We start from the raw sequence: 15,253 nt of genomic DNA on the forward strand, positions 1-15,253 counted from the left end.
CTTTGTGTTTGCTCTATTTTTCATCATTGCGAGATCAGTCTAGTTTGAAAAGCAGAGTGGCAGTAGACATTTTTTTATGAGGAGCTGGTGCGTGTCTGACAAGTTATTGTTTATCCACTGCATTTCTTCTTATCCTGTTGCATTTAGACAGGTCCTGGACGATATTATCATTGTGGACATGAAAACAATCTTAATAATGAAAACAATCTCAATAAACATGGTTGCACAGCATCTCTTAAGATTTCCTGTATTTTATTTTTACTTTTGCAAATGTATGATGATAAGTGATAGACCAAAATATCTGTAATGCCACAGTTAATGATTGTCACTGATCAGCAGTTTCTTATGACTCCTGCTCACACTGGGCCACCTTGTGTTTGAGTCCCAGGAAAAAAAAAAAACAACTGTGACATTGCCAGTTTAGAGCTGGACGGTCTCTGTTGTGGTTGGCATGGTTTGTTAGGTCTCGACCAATCCTGGACCAGCCGACTCGTTGCAGTCAGCTCGAGCCTCACGATACCTTACGCGCTGCCTCCTTTGTTCCCAAATGTTGCACCTGATGAGGTGACATGCCACTGCCATTCATTGCTTACTGTTTATTCATTTTTTTCTCCTTTTCTGGAAGTTTCACAGGAACCCACACCGGCACTATGACAACAATTATGGCAATTATGTATTGATTCTCCAACAGCCTGCATGTATTGAGCTCTGCAGCTCTCCCCACGTAATTGTTGGACTTCAGACAGAGTAATTGCTGGGCGCCCAGCTGGGTTGATTATTCGTCATCCTCCACACTCTATCCTTCTATTGAGTGTTGCCTTTCGTTTCCCTAAGGGTCATTAGGCTCACAGAATGGGGAAAAAAACAAATAAATATTCTTTTGTATGTAATGAAGAATGTTACAAAATAATAAAAAAAAAACATTGAGCTGTGTGCATTTTCCTAAATACTGATTGTAGGGTTAAAGACTAATAGTTAAGGTTTGGTTAGCGTTACTATGCAATACAAGAACATATAAGGACCATGGTAAACTCAGACGCAGACAAAAAGCTTGGGTATGTGGACATAGGGATGTGCTGATGCTGAGTGGTGGCCCAGCACTGTCCTCTTAAAAATTTTAAGTTCAAAGACAAAATGTCCACGTTTCTTTTGTTCCGGAGAAATCACTCCCTGCAATGGAAAACTCCTTTTGCTTTTGGAAATAGGATATAGTTATTGGACATATCTTGGAATGTACAACTGCAGGTGTAAATGGTGCAAAAATTATGTCACCTGTTACTGAGAGGAAAATGAATTGTTTTGTGTGGTTTAGTGAGTGTAGTCTTATCTCTTATGACTGTATGTTACTGCCTCCAGACAGTACTATTTCCAAAGGGACGGCACGGTGGCGCAGTGGGTAGCGCTGTTGCCTCACAGCAAGAAGGTCTTGAGTTTGATTCCCTGCTGGGTGGCCAGGGTCCTTTCTGTGTGGAGTTTGCATGTTCTCCCAATGTCTGCATTGGTTTCCTGCCACAGTCCAAAGACATGTAGGTGAGGTGAATTGGAGACACTAGGGGCAATGATTGTGGTATGGTATGAATGTGTGTGTCTGCCCTGCAATGGACTGGTGACCTGTCCAAGATGTTTCCCTGCCTTTTGCCGTATGAGCGCTGGGATAGGCCCCAGCACCCCCCGCAACCCTAATCAGGATAAGCGGCTTAGATAATGTTTTCCTAAGAGCAAGTTGCATCATTATCATCATCATTTTCTGACGCTTATCTGGGACTGGGTCATGGAGGCTCCAGGCTGAGGAGGGTAGCCCAGACATCCCTTTCCGCATTACTGCCGCCTCTGCCCAGATCCGCCTGTCGATCTCCCACTCCATTTTACCCTTAAGTTGCAACATTTTTTCCTTACTTACAAAACATGACAAATCTGTTTGGTGAACTGTCGGGCGGCAATTGGAGGAGGGACTTTTCACATTGCTATACATGGGCTAATAAAAGTTTACTTGGTTGTACATCAGAAATTGTAATTGACTCTCCCTCCACCCCCCCTTCTTCTCACCCTTTTTTGACACCTTTTCCCTCTACCTCCTCTCTGTCTCTGTACCTGTCCCTGTCCCTTTGACCATGGCCCAAGCCCTCATGCATTCAGAGAAAATGCAAAAACTCAGACACTGTAACACCTAACACACACCAGAGTTGACGACTCAACAATCCCAATGAATACCAATGATTAGTTCATCCTGTGAATGGAAAATGGACCCTTTGTCAAAGTACTCCAGGGGCGCAATACGAAGGGGTAAATTGACGCTCAGTCTTATTGTGATCTCTCCTTATGAGGTATTAGGAATCTGACTGATGCACTGATTGTAAGTTGCTTTGGCTAAAAGCGTCTGCCAAATACCAAATTGTAAATTGTAACTGTAAATTGTCTCGAGTCCATTCAACATTCCCTTCACTATCCCTCTAGGCTAAGACACCCACCAAAGGATAGCAGCAGATGAAATGCCAAGCGCCCTGCTATCCTACAGTTCAGCTACAGTTCAGTTTGGTTTAGCTCTGACACAGCGTCAACCGAGTCCGTCCGTCCGTTCCGCCCTGCTCATCTCTGCGAAGAATCGGCCCAGTCTCACCACTTCGGAGGATCCGCGTTGCTTTAAAACTCTCCCGGCACCGACGCTTCTACAGTCAACCTCAGAATCTCTGGTTTCTCATACCTGAACGTGTTGTTCCTCTCCCCTGTACTCTCCTTCCCTCACTACCCTTTTGTCTGCAAATAACGCCACTAGAACATCAGTCAGATAGTTTCATACTTAGCGAGGATATAATTATTGTCTGTCGTTAGTTTTTTGTCTTCTTGTGTGTTGTTTAGATTGCTGTTGTGTATGTGTGTGTGTGTGTGTGTGTGTGTAGCGGATGTGCCTTAAATTTAACTAAATCCCAATTTGTTCAACATAAGATTCATTCTATACTGTTTGAATTTGATCATTGTAATAAATGTGTACGTTCTCATTTGTATTCTTTGAGTTTGTGGTAAATTATTTCCAAGTTACTCAATGTGGTGATCTAGGAACTTAGTTAGCTAGAGGTATTGAATTCAAAGAGTATTATTGTACTTGCTACTTTAATGTTATTATTTTATATATGTTCAGGCTATTCTGAATAATTTCTAGGTTCAGTGCTCAGAGTGCTGAGCTATAAATAGAGACTTTCAGAATAACTGGGTTCAGGTTCTGAAACAAGGTTATGGTCACAGCTAAGTGATACTAGTATTAAGTCTAATATTGACAGCAAACCATTAACCAGAATTTCCTTATACCATTGGCACGACAGAACAAATCGGGTTTCAACATACTTCAGCATTTTTGTTATTTGTATTACATATACCAAGCAGATTACGAAAGCAAACCCATTTTTTCCCCAAAGTTTTCTTTTAGCATCCATCATGGATGTAATTGCCTACTGGAATGACACTTTCAAATGTGTCAAAATACAGCTGCCATACAAAATGGCTAATCATGTAGAGTGCACTTGCACTACTTTTTTACACATGTAATTTGTCAAAAGTGTTCCAGGAAAGATGAGTGCTCAATGAGTCGTGTTGACTGCTGTCTTGGCAAATGTGACTGCCCCCGTCTCAAGCAAGACTGGGTGTGGTGTACATACTTAGCATGACCCAAAAGGTAACTCTTTTTTCTTAATGGTTTATATACACAAAAGTGTTATACAAACTGTGTAAGCTTCATATAACACTGTACTACAGCCTACACACATGCTCACAAACATTCAGTTATACAATGGATGAACTACTACCACTGATTCCCGTAAGATGCTTTATAATGGCATCGTTACCAAATACAGCAGAGTTGACACAATGCATCCTGTCTTTTGCCATCGCTATGGTAAGCATTCACATGCAGAGCTTGCTACAGTTATTAGTTCATTTAGTTCATTTTGATTAGGCTCACTCAAAGAAAGTGTTATCCTTCAATATATACCATTCTTTTTTACCACTGTACATAATTATAGCTCCTTATAAGTACTGTATATTAATATTTCATGATACCTGACATGCCTGTTTACCTCTGACATGACCTACAGGGGAACACCATATTTACTGTAGTCTGAACACAATCTACCCTCTGAAACAACAGAATGACAATTTAATAAAAAAAAATGAAGGATGCTGTTACCATCTACAGTGCAACAATTAAACATGTTTTGAGGGAGAGCAATCTATAACCCCTGTATTTTGACTGAAATGAGAGGTTTCTATTTTTGTTGTCGGAGACCAATTGCCTGTGTCGCTCATCGTCTTTTTGAGCCAGAATGGGAAATTGTGTTTGAAAGGTTGTAGCGAAAAAAAGAAAAAAAAAAAACACACACACAGTGAGCCAGGTGGGACCAACAAGAGCAATATAGCAGTGTAGTGAAAGGATGAGATATGGCATGCATCATGACTTTTTAAATTAATAACCAAATACAATTTGAAAAAATCAAAGCCCATAAATCTACATTACACACAGTTTATGGACAAAAATACAAAGCAATGAATAACCTCACTCATTCATTCAAGCCATAGCAAATGATCAAGTCCACAGCTCAAAGGACAGGTGTTGTTCTCCGAAATGAAGCCATAAAAATCAATTTGATTGTTTTCTTTTCAGTTTACATTACAATATCCGCACTGAAGACTCACAACCACGGGTATTTATGAGGTAACCTAGCACAGCACACAGACCATTCACCAGGTTTACTCTTGGCCTCAGTCAAGCTGATAAATATGGGCAGATGAAATATAAAATATATCTAAAAGACACTACTGACAACTTTTCCACCAACATTTATAATACAGCCACACAGCGTGGGTGCTGATCTCTGCTGAATGTTTGTCCTCAATGTTTTCTGCCCATACAAGTAGCTGTAATTTAGGTTGTAAAAGGATTTTTTTTTTACTAATCCTAACAGTGCCTCATGTTAGGATATGTCACTCTTAATACGCCCAGGAAAGTCCTGATGAATATGGCTAGCAGTGTGTCATGTCTGATCAGTGACTGTAGATCATCTGTCCTCCAGAGGGGAAAGAGATTTGTTCACACTATGATAAATCACTCAAGAATATTTTTCATCAATCATTATAATTGTTTTGAGAACTTGTTGGTGGCACTTCAGTATGAGAAATGATTTGTATGTTCCCCTTCAATGAACATATAATGGGCATAGAAGTAGATGAAAATGATTAATGATAAAATGAGGACACAACCAATCACGTGACACTTACACTAACATTCTGAACTCAACTCATAGATGTTGCCAAAATCAATTCATTGTTCACCCGTCAAAACAATAACAATTACGTTACAATGCTATCACTGAAATGAATATGAATAAACAAAAAAAAAATGCTCTTGACTGACCAAGATGTCCTCGTGATGCAGTTCAAAACCGATTCACGTGAAAATGAGAGGCTCCTGCTTTCCAGCTGCAGTGGGCTCTCACCTGGGGGCAAATTTGCCCCCCCCCCCCCCCCCCCCCTCCAAACACACACACACACACACACACACACACACATTAGTCCAGAAGCTTCTCTGAGAGTGGATGCTTTATTGGATTTACCTTTCATAATGGCACCATGTGCAGTCCCTGCCGCAGGGCACACTGAAGCCCAATGTGATAATTATGAGAGCCCTTACTTCACTGACGTACCTTCTAATTAAACTCTGACATTTTCTTGTTGCAGAAAGCACAGCCTTCTCCGCACAGATCTCCTTCATCTTTAGATTCGGCACTCTGGGAAGCTCCCATGAAAGGGAAATAAGAAGAAGAATTGTCCTGTGAGATATCACTTTAAACTTAATTCCCAGAGAAATAGTCTTGACATTATTCACAGAGACGAACCCCATGATTCTCCCCCCAGAACAGCATGTTGTTGATTTGGTTTTTTGTGTCCTCCCTTAAGCCAAGATCTGACACAGTGCCCTCCTCAATACTAAACAGACACCACACTTATGGAAATGCACTTCACTACGTTGGTTTTGCAACCATTGCCAGAGGTGGGTCTTTAAAGGGGGAAAGGGTAGCACGTAGTTAAATCTCTGAATAATACCTGTGTGCTGCATGGATTTTTTTTTTTTTAAAGTTAATTTTCATCCCTTCAAATAACTGCTTACTTAACATGCGCAGAATTCAAACAATAAACAAATTAAACAAATCATGTCTCTAACATCCTGTAGCATGACTAGCTGCATTTCCACAAGTCCTTTTTGAACTTATATGAAATTCATATACTTTTAGATACTTAAAACAAATTATATATTTTCTTCCATTGGAATGTGACATACTGGAAAAAAGTTCAATAGTTTTAGTATAGAATTGGTTTACAACTTGACTGACTGAAAAATTGTGAAAAATGACCAGGCTGTTTTTGCAATGACATCACAAATGTGAACAGAAAAAGCTTTGCATGTGTGTCTGTGTCTGTGTGTGTGTGTGTGTTTGGGCACAGAGTTTGCTAAAAGGTTTTCTGTCATGGAACGCATGGAGGAAAACAATCCAAATAATATGCTGTGTCCAAAATGGCTTATTGGAGCAGATAAAAGTAAATTGCTTTTGAAGCATTACGTGACCAGAAAGCTGAGACTGCCATATAAGCTGGATCGATGCCACTCCACCGAAAATTTTACACACCAGAGCTGTGATACAGACGCCCAGACGTGCAGTTTGACTTGTCAAGACTGATCACTTCCTCTTAATAATGGTTGCAGCTGAGCAAGATGTCTTTGCCGCCTCCTCACATTCTCACAAGTGTCGCTGAGTCTCATCAAGCCATGGAGACAACACATTACCCTTCAGTTAGGTTGAGGAGGACCTAATGGAGACCAGGGAATGCAAGGACAGGCTGTCCATACACTTATCTCTTTGCATCAATAATGCGATTGTGCAGTTTGGCCACTTCATTGTAACTCAATCACCCAATCGTATTATTCTGAGCATATAAAAAGAAATATGTATGAGCAGTTGCCATCAAACAAATTTCTTTGATTTTTTTCATATCCGTGAATAACTGGTGTATTATTATAAATATAATGTATGTGCGTGTGTGTGTGTGTGAGTGTGTGTACAGGTCTTCATGCGCATACAGAGCACAATCTGTGTGTGATCTTTGACCAGGGCTTGGGTTAAACAGACATCATTGCCTTAAGGCATTGTTAGCCCTCTATTACATCACAAAGTCAAAGGAGCCAAATTTAGTTTCAGTCTTTATGACGCAGTCAATGACTTTCTCCTTTTACTGTAACGTCTGTGCTGTCTGACCCTAACTGATCAGGCAAACATGGTTTTTTCCCCCATAGAAACACAATAATAGATCTTAATTGGATGAGCAACATCCACAATATCCCTTATTGATGTACTTCCATCTTTGAACATATGCCTGTGTGATTTACACAACAGTCAGAGATCCTAAAGATAGGAGCTATTGGCTCGCCTCCCACTGTGAGACAAATAGACAGGGTGACTGAGGGCTGTTATCAATGATGGCCACATGTGTGGAGCAAACACCCAGCCTGACCAGCCCCCAAAAACAGAGAGAGAGAGAGAGAGAGAGAGAGGGAGAGAGAGAGAGAGAGGGAGAGAGAGAGAGAGAGAGAGAGAGGGAGAGAGAGAGAGAGAGAGAGAGAGAGAGGGAGAGAGAGAGAGAGAGAGGGAGAGAGAGGCACTCGCATTTCAGGCATCTGACAAACATCCCCAAAACCCATCACCCCTTTCAGACCCTAATGATGCACTCAGCTAATATTTTGTCAGGCAGCTGTGAGAGCAGTCGCTTGCATATCTTTGCCTGTGCTGAGTGAGTGAGACAGAGAAAAAGAGAAAGAGAGAGAGAGAGAGAGAGAGAGAGAGAGAGAGAGAGAGAAGGGAGTGAATGACATGAGTATAGCTGTAGTCTGGCCTGTAAAAAGGCCTACTGTGAGTTGCAGGTGTCTCCCATTGTCTATCTGGCAGAATCCCACACTATGCAGATCACGCCATCTTATTGCTCACAAATTACACCCTTCGTGTCAAACGGGCCTACTCCTTCACACTGTTTATTGAGCAATGATCTGAGGATACATCACACTGGCCCTATTACAGAACAATATTTCTAACAGCTCTGGAGGATTTGAGCCCTTTTAGTGTATTTAATGCACTTCATTTATTTAATACTCCCACCTTTTAGTGTCTACATTGTTTTAACATCATTCAGAGTGAATACATCACTTCTGTTTCTCTTTTTTTCTAAAGGGTACAAATCTAAACTAGTCTCCAAATCAACATATATCTTACTCCAATATGGCACCAACATAGTTGACTGAGTAACTAAAACACGGACAGCTGAGGATATTTAAATTTGTTTCTCAATCAGTGTATATTCTCCCAAGGTTTTACACTCAGTTTTCAAATGAGGTGGTGATTACTTGGCTTGGTTATTCTAAAATGTTACACAATTGTATTAAAAACCTTAGCCAGTACAAAAGCACTGTTAAATGTCACACGGCGACAGAGTCTGGTAAGGATGGCCCAGTTGTGCCTGGAAGGCTACCGGTCCTGTCACTTCCTCTCTGCCACACAGCGCTGGCTCTGCCTGACAGCAACCAGAGAGCACAACACTGCCAAATGACATTTGATCTTCATCTGAACCCGGGCAGCTTCTTCTTATGCATCTCGAGTCGTGATTTTCCTAATGAGTGACATTTGTACAAATATTCAGAGCTCTGTTTTGACCTTGTGACCCCGTGTCGTTGTTGTCAAAGAATGGGGTGTTACTTATGAGTAAAGCAATGCATTATTGTAATGATATTCCTTTTTTGGCAATGAGGTAATAGTGCACTACTATATATATATATATATATAACAATGTTATTTTATATTTTCGAAATGACATTACTCTAAATTTACCTAACTTAATATCCAATATTTCTTGACATGGTCATGGTGTTTGATGAGCACATCAAATGTAAATCATTCTGTGATGTTGGTTTTGGTAAGGACTGTGTGAACTCAATGGTGGGAGTGGCATTCACCATAGTATGCCGGTCAGAGCATATATAACAGGAGGCAATTGCAGATTTTCTCACTTTACAGAATAAATTCAAATAACAATGCTCAGTCTTCAATAAATCCAAATAGCAAGGTACAGTCAATCCAAATAGCCATACAAAGTCTTACGGCAATGCACAAAGGAAGTAAATGTACATGGATATTAGGGGTGTAACGATTCATCGATACAAATCGGAAACCGATTTCAACGTTAAACATGCAAGTACATCAATACGCGGACCCCTGGATCGGCCTAAATGTACCATTAAACGGTTGATGCCCCATTTCTAAAGTTACAAATCGGTTGACTGAAGCTTTGCTGTTAATTCTACTTTAGTATTTAGCTGCTGCAGAAGACTCACTGGTATAACTTACAAGTCATATACCTTTCAAAATAACAATGACCGCCCCTCATTTGCTAATAAATCTGCACAGCGTCTAGCGTTGACCTTTTACCTTTTTCAAGAGTCAGCCTTATTTACAAGGTAAAAACAAGAACAACACGTCCGACAGCGCTGTCACGGTTTACAGTGCACCATCAAATCTAAAAAGTAAAGATTGGAAGACAATTGGATCTTATAAGAAGGAAGGAAAATTGGACAAAAGTCTGGCCATTTGTAAGGTCTGTAGAACAGCGATTAAGTACAGTGGTAGCACGACAAATCTTACCACTCACCTGGTGACATGGCATGGTGAAACCGCTGCGGGCGACGAGGGATCTGTGGACGCTAGTGCAGCGAGCACAAGCAAGAAGACCCAATATGAAGACACCGATATTAAACACTTTGTCCAGCCGCAACTCGGCGAGGTCTAAGGTAACCAAATATACTTGGTTATACAAAAATGCTCGGGATTCCTTAGTCTTTTATGAAATATATCTATTCGAAGGTAAGCAATGCCGCTTTTATAGAATTAGCTTGTTTTAATTTGTAATGGAAAATGAATGTCTACATTAAACAAATGCTAAGAACTGTGTCAGACTGCATCCGATCGCACCAAATCGTACCCTCTTAAAATGTATCGTATCATATCGTAGAATCATATCGTAGCCCATGTATCTAGATACGTATCAGATCGTCTTATAAGGGAGAGATGCACACCCCTAATGGATATTCATACATTGGAGTGTATGCATGTCTGTATTGGTATGTTTGGATCTGCAAAGTCATGAACAGGTACACATAATAGTATTAGAAACATCCAGTGCAATCATCCTTTCAAGAACAAATAACATACAAATACAAGTCTTTATATTTGCAACTGCAAAGCACTAATATCAACATCAGTTAAATAGCTTACCCATAAGGAGAGTACCATGATCAAACTGTGTGTCTGCTGCCTTAAATGATGCTGCGTCATGAAAGGTTAGCACCTTATTTCTCCACATACATGTATATTCTCTACATTTCTACATGAAACAACAACATATTATAACATAATATTGGATATTAAGAGTCAGTAGTACACCATAGGAAATGAATTACATCATCGTTGTGCAGAAATAAACAGTAATGACCACGGGAGATGCGTTAGTGGTTGACTACGTTAGCTGGCCCAGATGAACATAGCCTAATGTGCAATATAAGAATTCGGTAACAACTAATGTCATGCAAAGCTATAAAAACAAATAACTTAAAAGAAGTAAGCAACACTCACCCATAGCCATTTACACACAACACCCATGAACATGAAGTGCTTATTAATGCGTATCCCTATGGCTTTGTGACTATCGTGACTGTTTGACAGAAGCAACTCATTGAATAACTGCACCTGCACATATTCACCAAACCTGTAGACAGTGCTGTTTCCTCAAAGTCAATGGCCTTTATAACAGTCCCCCCCAAATACATGCTGCATATTTGCTCCTTGGAAAGGCCCACCATGCTAAGATGGGGGATCACTATCCATCTCTCCTTCTGGAATCTTGGGAAGGACTACTAGCCATGCCACTGGACAAGTTTAGATTGTGCCATTTATTTTCACCTTGGTGGTTCTGATGAAGCCATCCTTTCCTTTGAAGACCTTGATGACTCTTCTGATTGGCCAGACAGCTCTGTGTAGCTGTGGATCCATCACCATTATGACTTTGGCCTCTGTGATGTGTGCTGGTGAACTGTGCCACTTCTGGCGGGTTTGCAGGTTGGGCATGTAATACGTTTTGAACCTGTTCCAAAAATGATCCGTGATTATTTGGCTCTGCCTCTACCAACACTTGCTCAGGGCCTCCGACTCGGGGTAAACCATTTGGGGGAGGGGCACTGTCGAGCTGCCCCATGAGCAGCAGGTTTGGGGTTACGGAGTCCTAGTCTGCTACATTGGACAAGACATACCCCAAGGGCTTGGAGTTCAGGATGCACTCGACTTCCACTAACACAATCCACAGAACCACCTCTGTCACTGTCTGTGGTACAACTCTGCAGGTGTCCAATGGTGGGCAATAAATTTTCAAAGTGCCATTAGGAATCCATCAATATCTGTACTGGTCGAGATATTCAGATGTACATTTCTAGTGGTGAGACATTTGAATATAATGCCCCACCTCTTTTCATTCCCTCTTCCGACCTTGACCAGGAATGGCCCGAAGCAGGCCATTCCTGTGAAGTGAAACGGAGGCTTGCGGATACAGAGTCAGATAGGTGGCAGGTCTGCCATCTTTGGGACTGCTGGCATGGCTTTCCACCTATGGCACTCACAGCAACGGAACTGGTGCTGACAAATGGCCAGCCCTTCAGGTCTGTGTAATCGTCGTCCAACTCTGATGATTTCAGCTGCTGAGTCAAACTCTGGCGCTAAAGTAAGCAGCTAGCTGTGGGATGGTACGGGTTCTCCTGATTTTAACAATCTGTATTCATCTGGGAAACTATCCAGTTGTACTGGAATCCCACCACCCTCAGCTTACAGTGTCTGAAAGTGAGCTTATGTTAGCAGTCTCCTGCTCCCTTAACTCCTGGAATGTTTTGTGTGCTTTTCTGTCTGAGCCTCTCGGGTGAACTTTCAAATTAGTGGGATTTTTCCCTTTTAGCTGTATCCCACAAATGTTACCGTTGCTCTTCATCAGAACACACTTAGTTTTGTCTGCTGTGGGGTCATAGTCAAAGTGTTACCATATAGGACTGTGCCGCTTCCTGCCTGCAACTTTAGCCATTTTCAGAAAATCTCATTCGCACATGGTTGGTGCTACATTTGATCAGCAGGAGGGCTCACCTGTGATTGGTTGCAGGGGTGCCTGCAGAAATTAATTTTAAGGTGCACAAAGCAATCACAGTGCAAATCAGGGGAAAACGAAAACGAAGCCTTTACCTGCAATTCTATTTTGTTTTAGTTCATGTTGCATTGTTCATTATCGTTTTTATTTAGATTTCGTGTTTTTGAAAACTACAGTTTTTATTTTTATTTCGGTTAATGAAATTATTTTTTCACTACTAGTTTTAGTTTTAGTCTTAGTTTTCGTTAATTATAATAACCGTGGTGCCAGCACAGCTCACAACTTGTCAATGAAGTGTTTTGCTTCTCTCTTGGCTGGTATGCTCTGGAGACAACTGTTGACATAAAAACACCTTTCAACAGAGACTCTCACATTTCGTTGGCCTCGCAGTGGTTAGCGATGTGCCTCTGAAGCATGAAGATGGCACAGCAGGGACTACAAGTAGTTCCAAAAGGTAGAGCTTGTCACTCATAGATGGTAGGTGTGCTCTCAGTCTTCCCTTCCCACCACACAAAGCGAAGTAGAGGCTTGTCCTCTGGAAGACGATGCACCTGATGGAACATACTCTTTACATCTCCGCTGATGCCGATGGCGTCTTGGTGGAACCGGAGTAGAACTCCCAACAAGGAGGGGACCAGCATTGGTCCAGGAAGCAGCATCCTGTTGAGTGACACACCTTTGTGCTGGAATGAGCAATTGAAGACAGTGTGATACTTACCTTTATGCCCAACCATGTGGTGAGGAATGAACCACAACTTGCTGTCTAGCTCAATGTCACTGTCATGGAGTTTCACCACATAGCCTGCGTCAACCAGCTTTTGGACTTCAGCGTTGTACATTTGAGCCTTCTCAGGATTTTTAGTCAGCCGCCTTTCAGTACTCTGGAGCTGAGGCATCGCTGCTTCCACCTTGGCTTGAAGGCTAGGGATGTTCTTCCTTCTCAGCATTACTGCAGCTGTCTTACTCAGGGTGAACTGGTGGGGTTTTCTCAGTCAAGACAGCCATTGTATGGGTGTAGGGAGTGGGTGAATGAGGATAAGAATCTGCTACCAAACGGGCCTCTTCTAGTATCAAATGATCTACGAAGATCCGTTATTTGAAAAGCTCAGTACCGGCCCCGTATAGGTGATTTCCGTGGTCTGTATCCCGAATGGAAGCTGCAGACGATGGAGCCAGGCTGGTTTGAATGAATAGGCAACTGAGGTACGGCAAATGAAGGGTTGACAATGATAGTAGGTGACAGTGGGTTGACCTGCCAAGGAGTGTTGACAACAAACTGTTAGATTCAGAACCAGCTGCATGATGACAAGAGGAATACATCAGCTGCGATTCAGTGGCCTGACGTGGCGTCACACTCACAGGGCTAGACAGTGCGGTGTCTCTCCTCAATCACCTTGTCATACTGAGATGGATCATCATTTGTTCCCTCAACACACTGTTTCAGGTTTCTTCTTACCTGGCAAACAAGACTAATGTCCGGTCCAAAAAGTCTTTGCACCTCCTCAAACTCCTGAAAGAACAGGCTACACTCCTCTTGCAGCATGAGTGCAGGATGGGAGCTGGAGTCATCTGGTCTTGGAGGTGGAATAAGGGGTGTCATCTGAGCATCACCCTCTGGAGGTTGGACGAGGCACACTTCATCCTCTCCCACCTGCCTTTGTGCATATTGTGCTGTGCTAACACTCCTTATATATTCAGTGTGTTGCCAGCTGGCTCTGTAATTCACCGCGAAGTTATCTAGGTATTTGGGCCTGTGTGACTAGTGTGGTGGGTGACTAGCTCACTGAATAACTGCACCTGCATAAATTCACCAAACCTGTAGAGAGTGCTGTTTCCTCAAAGTCAATGGCTTTTGCAACACATTCTATGGAACACTAATTGATTTAATAACTGTTGAAAGTACTGCTGTGTGCAGTTCAACCAGTGAGCAAAAGATTGCAGCTGCACAGCCAACATATTACATTTCAAACATTTTCCCACAATTTGGAATAAACAGAAGAGAAATATTTTTTAAAAATGCAGAATTAACTGTTATGTTGCCTGCATGCAGTGTCACTTGAGGATCTCAACTGAAGTTTCCTTCTGCCTTTTATGGCAAAAGGAAGAAACATCTATTTGTTCAGGAAAGATTCCCAATCCTTGTTGAAAGAGTAATACAGAGTAAAAGTAATGCAGATTGCAGTAATGTAGGTTGTTGGAATTTGAATTGTAACTGGAATTGTGAAAATTATTGTCGTTCGGAATTTATATAATTGCCAGTGGCAAAACATTTGAATGAGTTAAGAGAGAGTATAGCTGCTGTGTTGTGTATGAATCCTGCAAACTTGTGCAATTATGTAAAATAGATCTCTGTGTTCTGCTGTGTTCAGCCATTTGAAAATCAACAGAAGATTCATAACACTATTTTCTGTCTTGCACTGTTTGATTCCAAAAAAATGGAAATAATAATATTTTTTGGTATCAAGTTCAGTTTAATCTAACATTTGTCTTAAACTAGCTGGCTTTTCTTTTCAACTGTTTAGTGTCATTCTACTTAACTGAGCGTGACAATCTGTCTGAGGGAGGACAGGCAGACTCAGAGTCACTGGAGCGGGAGTGGGCACCTTCTCTCTCGTCACCGAGTGCTCCAGAAGACAGTTTGACTCCATCAAGCTGACACAAGTTCATCTGAACAATCAGTGCTTGTGTTAATATCCACATTTTGCCCTGGACTTCACTTGGCTCCTTCAGTTGTACTGGTAGGGGGCTGAATTTTAAACTTGACATGGTACATCCATTCACAAACAATGTTAATCATTTCTTGCGTACTAGGTCCAAGATGTTCTGTGAAATTTGTTATTTTCTCTTGTTTCAGAGTAACCTTTGTAACATTTGAGAATTATTAATCTGTCTAAAACTAAAGAGCAGATACTGGTAGCAGTTGAATCTTTATACACAGAATGTTAAGACAAAGGAGCATATCGCAATAGTGGGCAGTCTCTCTGTGCTT

This window comes from Chanos chanos, chromosome 13 (genome assembly GCF_902362185.1).
Source record: "Chanos chanos chromosome 13, fChaCha1.1, whole genome shotgun sequence".
Classification (NCBI taxonomy): domain Eukaryota; kingdom Metazoa; phylum Chordata; class Actinopteri; order Gonorynchiformes; family Chanidae; genus Chanos; species Chanos chanos.